The sequence below is a fragment of the Schistocerca piceifrons genome, chromosome 2 (genome assembly GCF_021461385.2).
Source record: "Schistocerca piceifrons isolate TAMUIC-IGC-003096 chromosome 2, iqSchPice1.1, whole genome shotgun sequence".
NCBI classification, from domain to species: Eukaryota; Metazoa; Arthropoda; class Insecta; order Orthoptera; family Acrididae; genus Schistocerca; species Schistocerca piceifrons.
The window spans coordinates 1080350335-1080367144 of NC_060139.1; the positions used below are offsets into that span (position 1 = coordinate 1080350335).

Here is a 16810-nt window from a genome sequence, read left to right on the forward strand (position 1 = left end):
CGTGCCATACTTTGTGTTCAGAGATGAGAGTTTCTTTGTGCTCATAAACTGTGTCTTTTCGTAAGAGATCTGTAGTCCAGTTTTGGAAGCGATTTCGTGCAGTTTTTCAATAGCGTCTTTTGTTTCCTTTATACCTTTCGTGACAATTGCCAAATCGTCTGCAAAAGCCAGGCATTTAATCTGTAGGTTTCCTAAGGTTATCCCCCGTTGTGATGTTTCCCATTCTTTTATGACCTTATCTAACACCAGATTGAAAAGGAGAGGTGAGAGGCCATCGCCTTGTCGGACACCTGTGCGAATTTCGAAGGGCTCTGATAGTTCCCCACAGAACTTTACTTTGGAGGTTGTGTTGGTTAAAGTTTGCTCTATGATAGCCCGTGTTTTGTTGTCTACTTTGTATTCTGCTAGAATTTTGAAGAGAGTTTTCCGGTCGATAGAGTCGTACGCCTTTTTGAAGTCAACAAAGGTAATGATCAGGTTCTGTTTGTGTTGTAAAATCATTTTCAGGTTCCAAATTTGTTCCGCACAAGACCGCCCTTTACGGAAGCCTGCTTGGTATTCCCCAATCAAGTGGTCGGTTTGGTATTCTAGTCTGTTCAGTAAAGCTTTAGAGAGGATCTTGTATGTGACCGGTAGTAGGGATATTCCTCTGTAGTTGTTCGGGTTAGTCTTGTCACCTTTTTTGTGTAGTGGGTGTATCAGGGCAGTTTTCCAGTCGTCAGGAATTTTCATGGTCTTCCAGATGTCTTCCAAGATCCTGTGGATGTCTTTGGTGAGTTCTGGGTCTTGTAACTTCCAGATTTCCGTGATGATGCCATCTTCTCCTGGTGCTCTACGATTCTTGAGTGACTTTATTATTTCTTTAACTTCTTCTAGAGTTGGAGGTTCACTATCTGGATTGTATGTGCTCGTTTCTGTCATCATTTCTTCCATGGGGGGGTCCGTGTTGAGCAGTTTTTCAAAGTACTTTGCCAGAATGTCACAATTGTTTTTAGTATTGGTTTCTAGGGTTCCATCCGGTCTTCTGAAGCACAAGTTGGGTGGTTGATATCCAGTCATATTTTCTCTGAACGTTCTGTAGAAGTTTCTTGTATTGTTCTTCATGAAGTCCGATTCGATCTCTGTCAGTCGCCGTTTGTCATACTGTCGTTTTTCATTGCGAATGATTTTGCTTGATTCCCACATAGAATATATATATATATATATATATATATATATATATATATATATATATATATATATATATATATATATATAACACAGATGATGTGACTTACCGAACGAAAGTGCTGGCAGGTCGATAGACACACAAACAAACACAAACATACACATGAAATTCAAGCTTTCGCAACAAACTGTTGCCTCATCAGGAAGGAGAGGGAAAGACGAAAGGATGTGGGTTTTAAGGGAGAGGGTAAGGAGACATTCCAATCCCGGGAGTGGAAAGACTTACCTTAGGGGGAAAGAAGGGGTATACACTCGCGCACACACACACATATCCATCTGCACATACACAGACACCAGCAGACATTTGTAAAGGCAAAGAGTTTGGGCAGAGATGTCAGTCGAGGCGGAAGTACAGAGGCAAAGATGTTGTTGAAAGACAGGTGAGGTATGAGCGGCAGCAAAATGAAATTAGCAGAGATTGAGGCCTGGCGGGTAACGAGAAGAGAGGATATACTGAAGGGCAAGTTCCCATCTCCAGAGTTCTGACAGGTTGGTGTTAGTGGGAAGTATCCAGATAACCCGGACGGTGTAACACTGTGCCAAGATGTGCTGGCCGTGCACCAAGGCATGTTTAGCCACAGGGTGATCCTCATTACCAACAGGTTTTCCTGTCCCATGCACCCTCCCACCACCACCTACTCCAGTCCTGTAACCCAGAAGGTGTACACGATCAAAGGCAGAGCCATGTGTGAAAGCACCCACGTGATTTACCAACTGACCTGCCTACACTGTGAAGCTTTCTATGTGGGAATGACCAGCAACAAACTGTCCATTCGCATGAATGGACACAGGCAGACAGTGTTTGTTGGTAATGAGGATCACCCTGTGGCTAAACACGCCTTGGTGCACGGCAACAGTTTGTTGCGAAAGCTTGAATTTCATGTGTATGTTTGTGTGTCTATCGACTTGCCAGCACTTTCATTTGGTAAGTCACATCATCTTTGTTTTTAGATATATTTTTCCCACGTGGAATGTATCTCTGTGTGTGTGTGTGTGTGTGTGTGTGTGTGTGTGTGTGTGTGTTCTCATTGAGGTGGTGATAGCTCTACATCTATAGAATGTTGTGTCAATTTTAACCAACTATTGCCACAGATTACTGGAGGTCACACACTGTCCACTGATACCAGCCATCATCCTGAAGGTCTAGTTAGAGACGGTAAGTATCTCATGCACGCTTAACTATAGTCCATAAATTTACTGGCAGGTGCTAAAAGCAAATATTCCAATAATCATTGCCACAATGAAGTTATAGCCACCATCACAAAGTACATTTAGATAATGTTCAGATGGCCCATGAAAGTGGGTGCTAATCTTCAGCACAGCAATTATTGCTACTTTGGGCTACCAATTTCCCAATTTTGTCCCCAGCACATATGCAATGTGCAGATTTGGCCACTGCACCATCAATGCTGAGCAGCACCTACTGTCACTGAGCTATTATGAAAGCAGTATGCAGCCCCTAAACACTTCCAACATCCCACTGATGAAATGCAGCACCCTAACTTAGTGTATCACACCTCATGGCAATTTCACAACGAAATGAACCTATGCCAATGGTAAAATAATTTTGAAATAATAAGTTTTGCTTGATATAAAAGGTAAATTTTGAAATTTTAAATTTTCTGACTATTCCTCCAGAAGGTTATGTTCTACTAACAGTGTCTCAAAATTTTACTTCAAGTCAGATGGTTACGGAATCAAGATGGTTACGGAATGAAGATGGTTGCGGAATCAAGATGGTTACGGAACACAAATGTTATTCATACCATTGCATGAACACCAATTTAATTAATGGATGTCACTGTCAGTCAGTCTTTTGTATCATCAAGAAAGCTCCAGTTGCTTTTCCCCTGTTGTTTATTCCCAACTTTGCAATGCTTTTTCTCAAGTTATTTATCATCTTTGTCTTCCCCTTTTCTTAAAATAATATAGTTTCCTTTCAACATTTCCCTTACAATTTCTCCATTTCTTGGCATTATAAGCTCACACCTCTATTTTGCAGTATGGATGTCCTATACTAGTTGCAATAGTGTGCAGAGAAGTTTTAAGACCATTACTACTCTTCAAAGCAAATTCAACACTGCACGTAAACACACTGTGCATGAATGTAACCAGAACAAGACAATCTGCTGCTAATACGGCACACAAATATAAACCAACACCATCGACCACTACCACACTTGGCTGTCAATCACTTTGTTGTTTTGACTGAGGTACAGGGAAAGTACTGTTTTCGAGTAGTGGTGCATAATTTGTAGCAGTCAGCACCATAACATTGCTGGAATAGAGAAACTTGTCACACGTAAGGCTTACATTCTCGAGAATGGTAGAGATATGTCTTCCATCCCTGTCTGTCGCATTTACTTGAACTCTGAATAATTTATGACTTTTATTTTACTTATTTATATTTTGTTTTTGCCATACTAGGATTTCAGCAGAACTCAAAACTTTCGGAGGTAGTGCACTACCAATTACACAACAGGTGCATGTCTCATGAACTGACAAATTTCAACTTGTCACTTTTCTCTCATACCCTCCAAGGTCCGCAGAGGATCTTCTGTCCCACTGCTAGACTTCATATACAGAGAGAAAGGAAAACACTGTAAATTTAACTTCAACACAATGTTATTTTGGGCTGAATTATATCAATTACACCTTTCGCCCCACAGTGCTAGTCCTCCATCATTGTGGTTGAATCCCTGTGGTGACTAAATGGTACCTATGGGAAACAGTGAAAAGGTAAAACATTCAGTCAAGCCATAACATATACTAAATGTGCTTAACAGCTCACAGCCACAACATTTTGTTGTAGTCAAACTACAGCACAGTTTCAATATGGCATACATGTTCATTACAGATACAGTTTCCTAACAGGGAGGAACATTTCCTCTGTGATGCCACGTATCATGAATGCATACATTTTCTTGAGACTTTTAAACAGTGATGAGGGATGCAGAAGATAGAAGCTAGCACCCAAGAGTGTGTGTGTGTGTGAGTGTGTGTGTGTGTGTGTGTGTGTGTGGGGGGGGGGGGGGGGGGGGGTATTGATGTTGTTGACAAAGGCCTTAATGGCCAAAAGTTATAATTGTGAGAATATGTTTGTTGAGCCTATCTGTGATTCAGCATCTCCAGCAACTTTCCTTCTCTAATATTGTTACATTCCATCCTGGATTTTCCATTGTTCGATTTCCACTATTTTAATGTAGACGTAACTAATGAATGATACACACCGAAAAGTTGTCATATATAAACATTATAAGTGGTGCGTACTGCTGCATCACAAATGCAGGTTTACAAAAAAAAATTCAATAGTGTATAATTTGGCAAATGCACTGAGCCTGCTTGTGCACCGGATCATTTACTGCAAAACCTGCAAACTGTTCAGACACTATCTTAAACTCACACAATTCCTAATAATTTGTCGAGTATGCTATCACCTACGTAGATACACCACAAGCTGTATTATGGAGTATGGTGGAGTGTACTTTGTGTACTACTGTTACCGTCCCTTTTTCTGTTCCAGGCCCAAACCGTCCAAGTGAAGAATAAATGTTGGCAGACCCTTTGTGTGACCTCTAATATCTCTAATTTTACATTCACTCTCTTTTTGAGAGATATACACTGAAGGGAGCAATATATGCCGACTCTTCTATAAACATATATTCTTAGAATTTTAACAGTAAACCACACCATGATACACCTCCCTTGTAGCATCTGCCACTAGAGTTGGCAGAGCACCTCCCTGACCCCACACTTACAACATGAAACTGGGACAGAACTTGCAGCACTTCTTTGGATCTTCCCTGTTTCCTCTTTCAGTGTTATATGGTGTGGACTCCAAACCAGCAAGCAATTGGTTGAAAGGTTTTGTAACCTAGACCTACCCCTTTTGTCATGGGTCTACACTTCCTGAAGATCCTTTCAACAAATCTTTGTCTGACATTTTCTTTACCCGTAAGTGGTTTTATGTCGTCGTTCCATTTTAAATCACTTTGTATGCACAACTGCCTATTTTTAATATATGTGGTTCCTTCCAGTGATTGTTCATAATCAATAAGGTCCTACAAATTGGAGAACTCTCCTATAATAGAACCCTCCATAGCAAAGCATTTTACTTCATACCATTCTGCATTATAAAGCATTCTACATCTACATCTATACTCTACAGACCACTGAATTGCATGGCAGAGGGTACCTTATGTCCCATAGAACTAATAAGGTTCCCCTGCCCTGTTCCATTCACGTACAGAATACTGGAAAAATCACTGTTTAAATGCCTGTGTGTGTGCTGTAAGTAACATAATCTTGTCCTCATGATCCATATGAAGTGACTTGTAGGAGGGTAGTAGTATATTTGTAGAACCATCAGTTAAGGTCGGTTCTTGAAACTTTGTTAAATAGGCTTTTTCGGGACAGTTTACATCTATGTACAACTGTGTGCCATTTTAGTACTTGAACATCTCTGCAACATTCTCCAAGTCAAACCTGTGACCTTCCATGCTGCTCTTCTCTATATACATTCCATACCCCTGTCAGTCCCCCACACTAACTACATTCCTGGATTTGTCACACAAATGAATCTTAAGCATTCTCCTCTGTAGACTGATTGCATTTCCCTAGTATTCTACAACTAAACCTGTGCTATCTGCTCCACCCATGATGGACTACATCAACATTCCATTTCATGTCCTACAAAGTGTTAACCCGGGTACTTGTACGCATTTGCCAATTCCAACTGACATGACGATACTGTAGTGACAAGATATTTTTTATTTCTTTATGAATTGCACAATTTTACACTTTTGAATATTTAAAGCAAACTGTCAATTTGTGCACCACTTTGAAAGACTACCAAATCTGACTGAATATCTGTGCAATTTTCAGAATGTACTTCATTGTAGATAAATGTGTCATCTGTGAAAAGTTCTGAGGCTCAGCAATGGATCCAACACACTTCCCTGGGTACACCCGAAGTTACATCAACAGCTATCCATGACTCTCAATTGAAGATAATTTGCTGCATCCTCTCTACCAAAATATTTTAATCCAGTCACAAATTTCACTTGATACCCCATACAATCATATTTTTTAAAAGAACCATAGGTGTTGTACTGAGTCATGTTTTCTTTTTCCCCAGAAATCAAGAAATATTGGATCTATCCGACTGTCTTGATCCATGGCTTTCTGTGTATCATATGAGAAAAATGCACGTCAGGTTTTATATGATCGACATTTTTGCAATCCATTCTGGGTATGGAGAAGGTAATTGTGTTACAGATACCTCACTATGCTTGAGCTCAGCTCTAAGATCCTACAACAAATGGATTTCAAAGATACTGGATGGTAGCTTTGAGGATCACTTCTGCTGTTGTTCTTGTACATAGGTGTTACCAGTGCTTTTTTTCCCCAACTATTAGGCAGGGTTTTTTGTTCAAGAAATCTGTAGGCGATTAAAGTTAACAAAAGGGCTAAATCAGTGGAAAAAATGGTATACAGACACTGACAGGTATTCCATCGAGCCTTGGGGCGTTGTTCAGTTTTAACGATTTCAGCTGCTTTTCAACACCTACAACACATATCTACTTCAATAATCCTTTCAGAGCTACGAGAATTAAAACAAGACAATTTTTGTTCAAGCCATTCTGCAAGTTGCTAACTCATACTTGAGAAGTCCACAAAGTTATCCTACATGAACTAATGAACAACAAATTTTATCTGAGAAACTGAATAGAGTAAGTTTTTATTAGAGGGTCACTGCACTTACAGCAAGAGGCTAAACCTTTGCATAAAGGAAATAAATCAGAAGAATAGAAGAAAAAGCAGGACTATGAAGAAACTCAATAATACAGAGACACACATCTGAAGTACACACACAGCACAGATTAGCTGAAGTGTTTGATACCACTTCAACTAGTGACAACTGACCATTTGCTTTTCAACCTAATCTAGACCTCAGGCTATGGTATAGATCAGTATTGCTGTTAACTTGCAAAAACTAACACAGACACAAAACAAATATTTACAGTGTGTTATTCTCTTTTTATTTGTACACATATGACACCACATAGCACAATAATCAAATTATGAGACAAAGCCAATATCTGGCATTTGTAGGTTCAGCTGAGCACATACCACCACATGCCGAAGTTTTCACTACTGTAGAATAATAGGGGGAATGCATTATAGTGGATAGGTTATTAGCTTATATTTTTGAAATCTGTTGCACAAAAACAAATTAAGACACATGAATGAGTGGCATATAATTGAATTTGAAAGTTGGAAAAATAGTAAAAAGAAAGTAGTAGTAGTGACAAAGAAGTTGATGGAAGACCATAAACAGCAGGAGAGTAGATAACAAGTAATATGGGCTGCTGTTCACTAACCCCCAGGAATTTGTTAAAAAAGTGTCAGTAAGCAAATATTCAATATAGAGCACCAAAAGGTAATTTCAGAAGCACAACATACTTGGGCAACCTACTACCATCACCTGATGATTCCATTAATGTCATTACCAGTCAGGTGCATCAAATGTATTCTATATTATTAGAAATCTATACTACCTTATTATCCCATCTTTCCTATGTAACCATGTATAAAAGCAACACAGCATATGCATTTATACTGGTACTTGCAGCAGTGATTGACATTCACTACACAACTATGTTGAAAGTTTGTACCAACGCCCACACATTACTAGCTTCCAATTATTTAGTAATTTGTACTATACTCAACTGCCATGATGGGTTATGCTCCAATGTCTAATTCCCCCAGTCCACAACTGAAAATCACCCTAATGAATATCATTCCAACATGCTCACTATCTTATGTGCACATATCCTTAAAAATAATGGACATTTTTTAGCCAAAAGTTGAGATCTTCTGTCAATTTTGTATTGCATAAACAACAGCAAGCATCACAAGTACAAAATACAAACATTACTATTTATGTAACAACCAAATTTACATACAACATTAATTAATTATCTATCCAATACTCATCATTGCAGAGATCCAGCCTTACACATATGGGATAACCAAAGAAACCATTGGTAGACTGAATTAAGTTAGAACTTTGTACCATTACAAATACACAGCTCACAGTAAGTGCATGGTACACTTCAAAATAAACATTCTTATAAAAGCTAACATACACAGATTAATATGTTCATTTCTCTCTCTCTCTCTCTCTCTCTCTCACACACACACACACACACACACACACACACACACACACACAGAGAGAGAGAGAGAGAGAGAGAGAGAGAGAGAGAGAGCACACTCGACAGTTCACGTTTGCATTACACTACTTTCAAATTATAAGGTGAAGCATTATGACAGAAAATGGGAAACTGAAAATTATTAACTAATTCAAAGAATAGTCACAACAGTAGACAAATCAACTGTTCATTAAAAGTAGCATACACTCCGATATTATACTCCGGACGGAGTTATCACAGACAATAAAAATAGTTATTGCAAAATAATGTATGTCAGCCTCACCAAGGTATCAGAGCTGAGATCCGTCCGAGCAGCCACTGACAAGCATTGCTACGGTACTATTAAAAACCTGGGCGTTTTGTGCGCTTGAGTAAATAATGCCTGTCACTTAGTTTCTCACATTTTCCTCTGCTGAGTTTCAGTTTACGAACAGTTTTGTTTACCGTCCTGACATCACTGAGGAACTCAACATCACAAACGTTACATTAATACACTGTCAGTTTCGTAGAGTTCGAATAAAATGTTAGCTACTTACTGATGCAATATGTATTTCCTATGTGGGAAGAAAAGCTATACTGGGCGTACCATTCAAAATATTTCGCAGCGCATCTCTGAGAGTACAGATCAACAATAATAACAGAGTGATTCGAAACTTAGTTTCGTAAGAGCACAAGATTGTTGATATGTTCACAAAAACGATAAAATATTCCTTGAGATAGTCTTCATAGATTCAAGCAACTTTACCTGCAACATTTCATTGTTGACGTTTCTCATCACACTCATTACCGTACAAAGCACTAATTTTCGCTATAGAAGAATGCACATAAAGCCTTTCTCAAAGACACCACATACCAAGAGGTTACAGTTGATGGCTAGGCGGGTTGCAGTCAAACAGGAGCATTCAAACACTGCTACAATTAAGTTTAGGCTAATGAAGATGACAATAACTTACGTGGCTCATCCACAAACTGCAGGTGTGCTGCCCTTGACGCTAAGGACGGTTTTTCTTGTGAAAGACCACTCACCTATCTTCGAAACTAGCAACGAAGTATCACTCACGCAGCAGTGTCAGTTGTTACGACTGACGGCTAGCAAAAGTCGCCGTGGCGGTACTATCGCTGGCGTAGGAGCCTCTGTGGTGACTTGCGGAACTAATTCTTCGATTACAGGCGCGCCACGAAATAATGCGCTGCAGTTTAATTTTCTTCTCCATCTGTAGCAGACTGAGAAATTGGGAATGCAAAGCAATGAATCATGCTGGATCTGAAACCTACGATGTGGCTGTCGGAATTAAATAAGCAGCATCGTATACATAAAGATTATATTCCTCGCATTGTCGAAGTCAGTTCCGGATTCAGTGTAGACAAGAACCTTTATCCAATAATGTAGTTTTACATGAAATTGTACCGGAAGACTCTGTACAGCATTATCACAACGGTTTAATTGTTGTGTCCCAACATTGCTGTCGTTTGTCAATTCACAATAAACGGAAAAATTTACTTTAATGTTCCAAATCAGGCTTCTACGGAAAAATCCGAAAACCAAAACTGCATCACATGGGCAACACTTGGAATCCTCGTACTTCACGACACCACATCTTTTACTCTTCGCCTTTCATTGTGGCTTTTGTGAGACCACCAGTTCGTAAAGTGAGAGATCTACCGCAGCTACGCTAATGTAACTGTTGTTAATATTTCTTCTAAACGTCTGCCACACACTATAAAATCTTTTGTAGAAAACCAGAAATCCATGACAATCGCAAAAAGCGCTAAGGAATTGTTCAGTTACATGTCATGTCTGATTTCTATAACTGAATGAAGTCTTTTTTTTCCCTCGTTTGTATCCAAGTACGTTCATATTGCCATACTAATGTCACTTCAGAAATTAGCTGTAAACTCATCTGCTAGCCTACGTTTCAGAATTCTTTGTGAAACGATTTTTTTTTTACTTTGTTAATGCCAGTGATGATATTTTTTACCTTGTTGTTTCAGTTTCGTGATTTGAAAACTATTTATTTTGGAAGAATGATCGAGTACATACAGTTACTTTCGTGTCGGTACTTACAACTGTCCCGATTCGTTGTACAAGTGCCTGAAACCCTTGGTAACAGCAATCCTTTCTGGAAATATGTAATTCAGAAAAGTAAAATTTTCAGCAAACATTTGCCTCAAAAGAATACTTAACATGAAAATTGATAAATAAACAGAATTCCATTCATGAACGATGGACAAAGTGCAATAAAAAACATACAAAACCGAATAAATTTTAAAATTTCATCGAAAGGACTTATTAAGACCGGTCCTGGTGGATGTTCGAGTCCTCCCTCGGGCATGGGTGTGTGTGTTTGTCCTTAGGATAATTTAGATTAAGTAGTGCGTAAGCTTAGGGACTGATGACCTTAGCAGCTAAGTCCCATAAGATTTCACACACATTTGAACTTATTAAGAAATTCAACATTCATTCTTCCTTATACACGTGGAGTCAGCGTTCAGTGTCTCACACAGACCTTTTATTTTATAACAAAAATCCTTAGCCTTGTACTTCAGTGATGACCGTCGTTAAATGAGTCGACGCAGCATAAAATATGCAAAGGAGAAATGAAGGTTAGAGCTAAAAGCATCTCCATATAGAGATCGATGCGGAAAAGGACATAATGAGGAATTCACCAGGACTTTATTAAATCCACCATGGCTTTCGCAAGGAGTTCTTTCTTTTCGAAATCACGGAAAAGTTTAACCTGTATGGCAGAATTTCAACATGAAGCTCTCCGTTCCCGAAAGGTTAGTGATTCTTGAAACACTGTGACATCTTGCTTGAAGCACAGTTACAATCGCATTCCTTAAAATGCAATGAGTGTATACTGTCATGCACAATAATCCGTTCTCTGGCAGTTTGGCATGTCTTGAAGTGCGTCTTTTCATTATTATTTACGGTTAGCATCCAGACGATAGATCGTTAAGGAAGGATAATAAGGTCTGTGTTGTCTTGTGCAACCAACAGAGAGAACCGGAATTCAAAGCTGACTGCAAACCGATTCTACTGCCACTAACGTATATATCGCGTAAGGACCGTGAAGACAAGATACAGAAATCAGGGCTCGTACGGAGGACATTCGTTTATCCCTCGCTCCATTTGTGAGTGAACAGGAAAGGTTCAAATGGCTCTGAGCACTATGGGACTTAACATCGGAGGTCATCAGTCCCCTAGAACTTAGAACTACTTAAACCTAACTAACCTAAGGCCGTCACACACATCCATGCCCGAGGCAGGATTCGAACCTGCGACCGTAGCAGTCGCGCGGTCCCGGACTGAAGCGCCTAGAACCGCTCGGCCACCGCGGCCGGCTGAACAGGAAAGGAAATGACTAGAAGTGTCCTCCGCCATTCACCACGGTGGCTTCCGGAGTATGTATTTAGGTGAAGAAAGTTGAATCAGAAAGAACAAGAAAGAGTACAGCTGTAGATACGAGTAATGCGACAGCAGTTTCCTACCAATTCCGTTAGTTCTTCGCTAACCTTTGCGTGAGAACTATTCTTTGTATTCCTGAACAATGAAAACTCCAAGTAGGAATATCAACAATGTAGGAAAAGACATATTGCTACTTACCGTAAAGACGACACGTCAAGTTGCACACAGGCACAATTAAAAGACGCAATTAACAGACAATTTAAACCATCCGGCCCGAGATGCCGGAATCGGTGGTCGTGTATGTTTGAGGTGTACTTTCTTGTGTGTGTGTGTGTGTGTGTGTGTGTGTGTGTGTGTGTGTTAGTTTTTTGAAGTAAATAAACACAAGTGGCACACATGCTTCGGTTAACAAACCCAAGATTGGTTTGATGCAGTTCCACATTCTCGTCGCTTGTCAGGCTGAAAGGATATCAGGATAAAGGATACTGCAAGCGATCAAACGTGTTTGTCAAAAATGATGTTTGCTGTCTACTGGTTTGTCAAACAAGTGTGCACACGTGCAAACCAATTGATCAAACTGAACCTCATTTTTGGAGTAACTGTCACACTATACGTAAGGTGTTGCGAAATATTTTGACATTAGTGGGTGACGTACGAAGTGCAATGCAAGACACAAAATTTAAATCTTCGAAATCTGGTCCCGCTGACAGATATCCCAAAATTATAGAAAACAGCCCCACAAGCAAATGGCTATTGTTCGATAAACGCATGTGTAAATAGTCTACATCTACATTTATACTCAACAAACCACCGTGAAGTGCATTGCAGAGGGTACTCTCATTGTGCCAGTTACTAGGGTTTCTTCCATTCATGTATGGAGCGCGGAAAGAATAATTGCTTGAATGCCTATATGAGTGCAGTAATTATTCTGACCATATCCTCACGATCCGTATGTGTGTGATACGTAGAGGGTTGTAGTATATTCCTAGAGTCATCATTTAAAGACGGTTCTTAAACCTTTGTTAACAGACTTTCGAGGGATGGTTTACGTCTATCACACACCTGAATAATTTCTGGAACTAGTCGCATGAGTGATTTGTAAGCAATCTCCTTTGTAGACCGATTGCACTTCCCCAGTAATCTACCAATAAAACGAAGTCCACCACCTGCTTTATCTTCGACTGAGTCTGTGTGATCATTCCATTTCATATTCCTACGAAGAGTTACACCCAGGTATTTGTATGAGTTGGCCTATTCCAACTGTGACTCATTGATATTATACGTTCTTTCGTTTTATGAAGTGCACAATTTTCCATTTCTGAACATTTAAAGCAAGTTGCCAATTTTTGCACCACTTTGAAATCTTATCAAGATCCAACTGAATATTTAAACAGCTTCTTTCGACAATACTTCATTATAGATAAATGCATTATCTGCAAAAAGTCTGAGGTTGCTATTAATATTGTCTGCAACGGCATTAATATAAAACACGAACAACAAGGATCCTAAAACACTTACCTGGGGCGCAACTGCAGTTACTTCTACATCTGACGATGCCTGTCCATCCAAGATAACATGCTGTGTCCTCCCTATCAAAAAGTCCTCAATGCAGTCACAAATTTCACTTGATGCCCCGTATGATTACACTTTCGACAATAAGCGTAGGTGTGGTGCAGAATCAAATTCTTTTCGGAAATCAAGAAATGCTGCATATACCCGACTGCCTTGATCCAAAGCTTTCAGTATGTCAGTGAGAAAAGCGCGAGTTGTGTTTCACTTGTTCGACGTTTTCGGAATCCATACAGTTTGGCATTGAGGGGGTTATTCTATTCGAGATACCCCATTATGTTTGAGCTCAGAATACATCCGTCCGCAGCTCGTGGTCGTGCGGTGGCGTTCTCGCTTCCCACGCCCGGGTTCCCGGGTTCGATTCCCGGCGGGGTCAGGGATTTTCTCTGCCTCGTGATGACTGGGTGTTGTGTGCTGTCCTTAGGTTAGTTAGGTTTAAGTAGTTCTAAGTTCGAGGGGACTGATGACCATAGATGTTAAGTCCCATAGTGCTCAGAGCCAGAATACATCCTAAAATTCTACAACAAATCAGTGTCAAGGATATTGGCGGTAGTTTCGTGGATCACTTCAGTTACCCTTCTTGTAGACGGCTATGGCTTGTGCTTTTTTTCCTAAGAACTGCTCGTGGTTTTTTGTTCGAGGGATCTACGATGGATTATTAGGTACATATCTATCCATTGCATGGTCAAATATTTTTTTATATTGAACCATAGTTCCTCTACATGCTCCTACCCTGTCCTGAAAGTTTCAAATTCCTCATTGAGTTATGGCACTACTGATTTTTTATCTATTTTACTGAGCCTATATATTCTTCTTCTTCTTCTTCTTCTTTGGGTGACACCATAGACCCGGAGCGATCGCAGGGTCGGCGTGGTTAGAACGAATTTGGCAAGGTTAGTTTCGTGGGGTGATTCCACAACCGAGTCATGGCCACTGGCACCAGTTTCGATGTGGACAGCTTCAAAGAGGTTGGGTCTATTTGTTGCCATTAGATAGAATATATTTTCATCTTGAGTAGGGGCCTCCCCCAAGAACCATGGACCTTGCCGTTGGTGGGGAGGCTTGCATGCCTCAGCGATACAGATAGCCGTACCGTAGATGCAACCACAACGGAGGGGTATCTGTTGAGAGGCCAGACAAACGCGTGGTTCCTGAAGAGGGGCAACAGTCTGGATGATTGACTGATCTGACCTTGTAACACTAACCAAAACGGCCTTGCTGTGCTGGTACTGCGAACGGTTGAAAGCAAGGGGAAACTACAGCCGTAATTTTTCCCGAGGACATGCAGCTTTACTGTATGATTAAATGACGATGGCGTCCTCTTGGGTAAAATATTCCGGAGGTAAAATAGTCCCCCATTCGGATCTACGGGCGGGGACTACTCAAGAGGACGTCGTTATCAGGAGAAAGAAAACCGGCGTTCTACGGATCGGAGCGTGGAATGTCAGATGCCTTAATCGGGCAGGTGGGTTAGAAAATTTAAAAAGGGAAATGGATAGGTTAAAGTTAGATATAGTGGGAATTAGTGAAGTTCGGTGGCAGGAGGAACAAGACTTTTGGTCAGGCGAACACAGGGTTGTAAATACAAAGTCAAATAGTGGTAATGCAGGAGTAGGTTTAATAATGAATCAAAAAATAGGAATGCGGATAAGCTACTACAAACAGCATAGTGAACGCATTATTGTGGCCAAGTAGACACGAAGCCCACGCCTACTACAGTAGTACAAGTTTATATGCCAACTAGCTCTGCAGATGACGAAGAAATTGAAGAAATGTATGATGAAATAAAGGAAATTATTCAGATAGTGAAGGGAGACGAAAATTTAATAATCATGGGTGACTGGAATTCGGTAGTAGGAAAAGGGAGAGAAGGAAACGTAGTAGGTGAATATGGATTGGGGGTAAGAAATGAAAGAGGAAGCCGCCTGGTAGAATTTTGTGCAGAGCATAACTTAATCATAGCTAACACTTGTTTCAAGAATCATGAAAGAAGGTTGTATACATGGAACAGCCCTGGAGATACTAAAAGGTATCAGATAGATTATATAATGGTAAGACAGAGATTTAGGAACCAGGTTTTAAATTATAAGACATTGCCAGGGGCAGATGTGGACTCTGACCACAATCTATTGGTTATGAACTGTAGATTAAAACTGAAGAAACTGCAAAAAGGTGGGAATTTAAGGACATGGGGCCTGGATAAACTGACTAAACCAGAGGTTGTACAGAGTTTCAGGGAGAGCATAAGGGAACAAATGGCAGGAATGGGGGAAAGAAATACAGTAGAAGAAGAATGGATAGGTTTGAGGGATGAAGTAGTGAAGATAGCAGAGGATCAAGTAGGTAAAAAGACGAGGGCTAGTAGAAATCCTTGGGTAACAGAAGAAATATTGAATTTAATTGATGAAAGGAAAAATATAAAAATGCAGTAAATGAAGCAAGCAAAATGGAATACAAACGTCTCAAAAATGAGATCGACAGAAAGTACAAAATGGCTAAGCAGGGATGGCTAAAGGATAAATGTAAGGATGTAGAGGCTTGTCTCACTATGGGTAAGATAGATACTGCCTACAGGAAAATTAAAGAGTCCTTTGGAGAAAAGAGAACCACTTGTATGAATATCAAGAGTTCAGATGGAAACCCAGTTCTAAGTAAAGAAGGGAAAGCAGAAAGGTGGATGGACTATTTAGAGGGTCTATACAAGGGCGATGTACCTGAGATGTACCTGAGGACAATATTATGGAAATGGAAGAGGATGTAAATGAAGATGAAATGGGAGATATAATACTGTGTGAAGAGTTCGACAGAGCACTGAAAGACCTGAGTCGAAACAAGGCTCCGAGAGTAGACAACATTCCATTAGAACTACTGACGGCCTTGGGAGAGCCAGTCCTGACAAAACTCTACCATCTGGTGAGCAAGATGTATGAGACAGGCGAAATACCCTCAGACTTCAAGAAGAATATAATAATCCCAATACCAAAAAAAGCAGGTGTTAACAGATGTGAAAATTACCGAACTATCAGTTTAATAAGTCACGGCTGCAAAATACTAACGTTAATTCTTTACAGACGAATGGAAAAATTAGTAGAAGCCGACCCTGGGGAAGATCAGTTTGGATTCCGTAAAAATATTGGAGCACGTGAGGCAATACTGACCCTACGGCTTATCTTAGAAGCTAGATTAAGGAAAGGCAAACCTACGTTTCTAGCATTTGTAGACTTCGAGAAAGCTTTTGACAATGTTGACTGGAATTCTCTCTTTCAAATTCTGAAGGTGGCGGGGGTAAAATATACGGAGCGAAATTCTATTTACAATTTGTATAGAAAACAAATGGCAGTTATAAGAGTTGAGGGGCATGAAAGGGAAGCAGTGGTTGGGAAGGGAA

General features: G+C 40.1%; 1 protein-coding gene across 3 annotated transcripts in view; it reads right to left on the reverse strand.

The window, feature by feature from the left end:
* Window positions 1-16810, reverse strand: part of LOC124775103 — a 227946-nt gene that overhangs the window by 92045 nt on the left and 119091 nt on the right. Inside the window, exon 1 of one of the 3 annotated variants that reach the window (XM_047249925.1) lies at window positions 9398-9529. The exons of 1 other annotated variant lie outside the window; for it this stretch is intronic. The gene's annotated coding sequence lies outside the window, so the exon portion shown is untranslated. Of the gene's footprint in view, window positions 1-9189; window positions 9270-9397; window positions 9530-16810 lie in introns of those variants that run through there. One more of the 3 variants, XM_047249927.1, reaches the window with a different exon arrangement.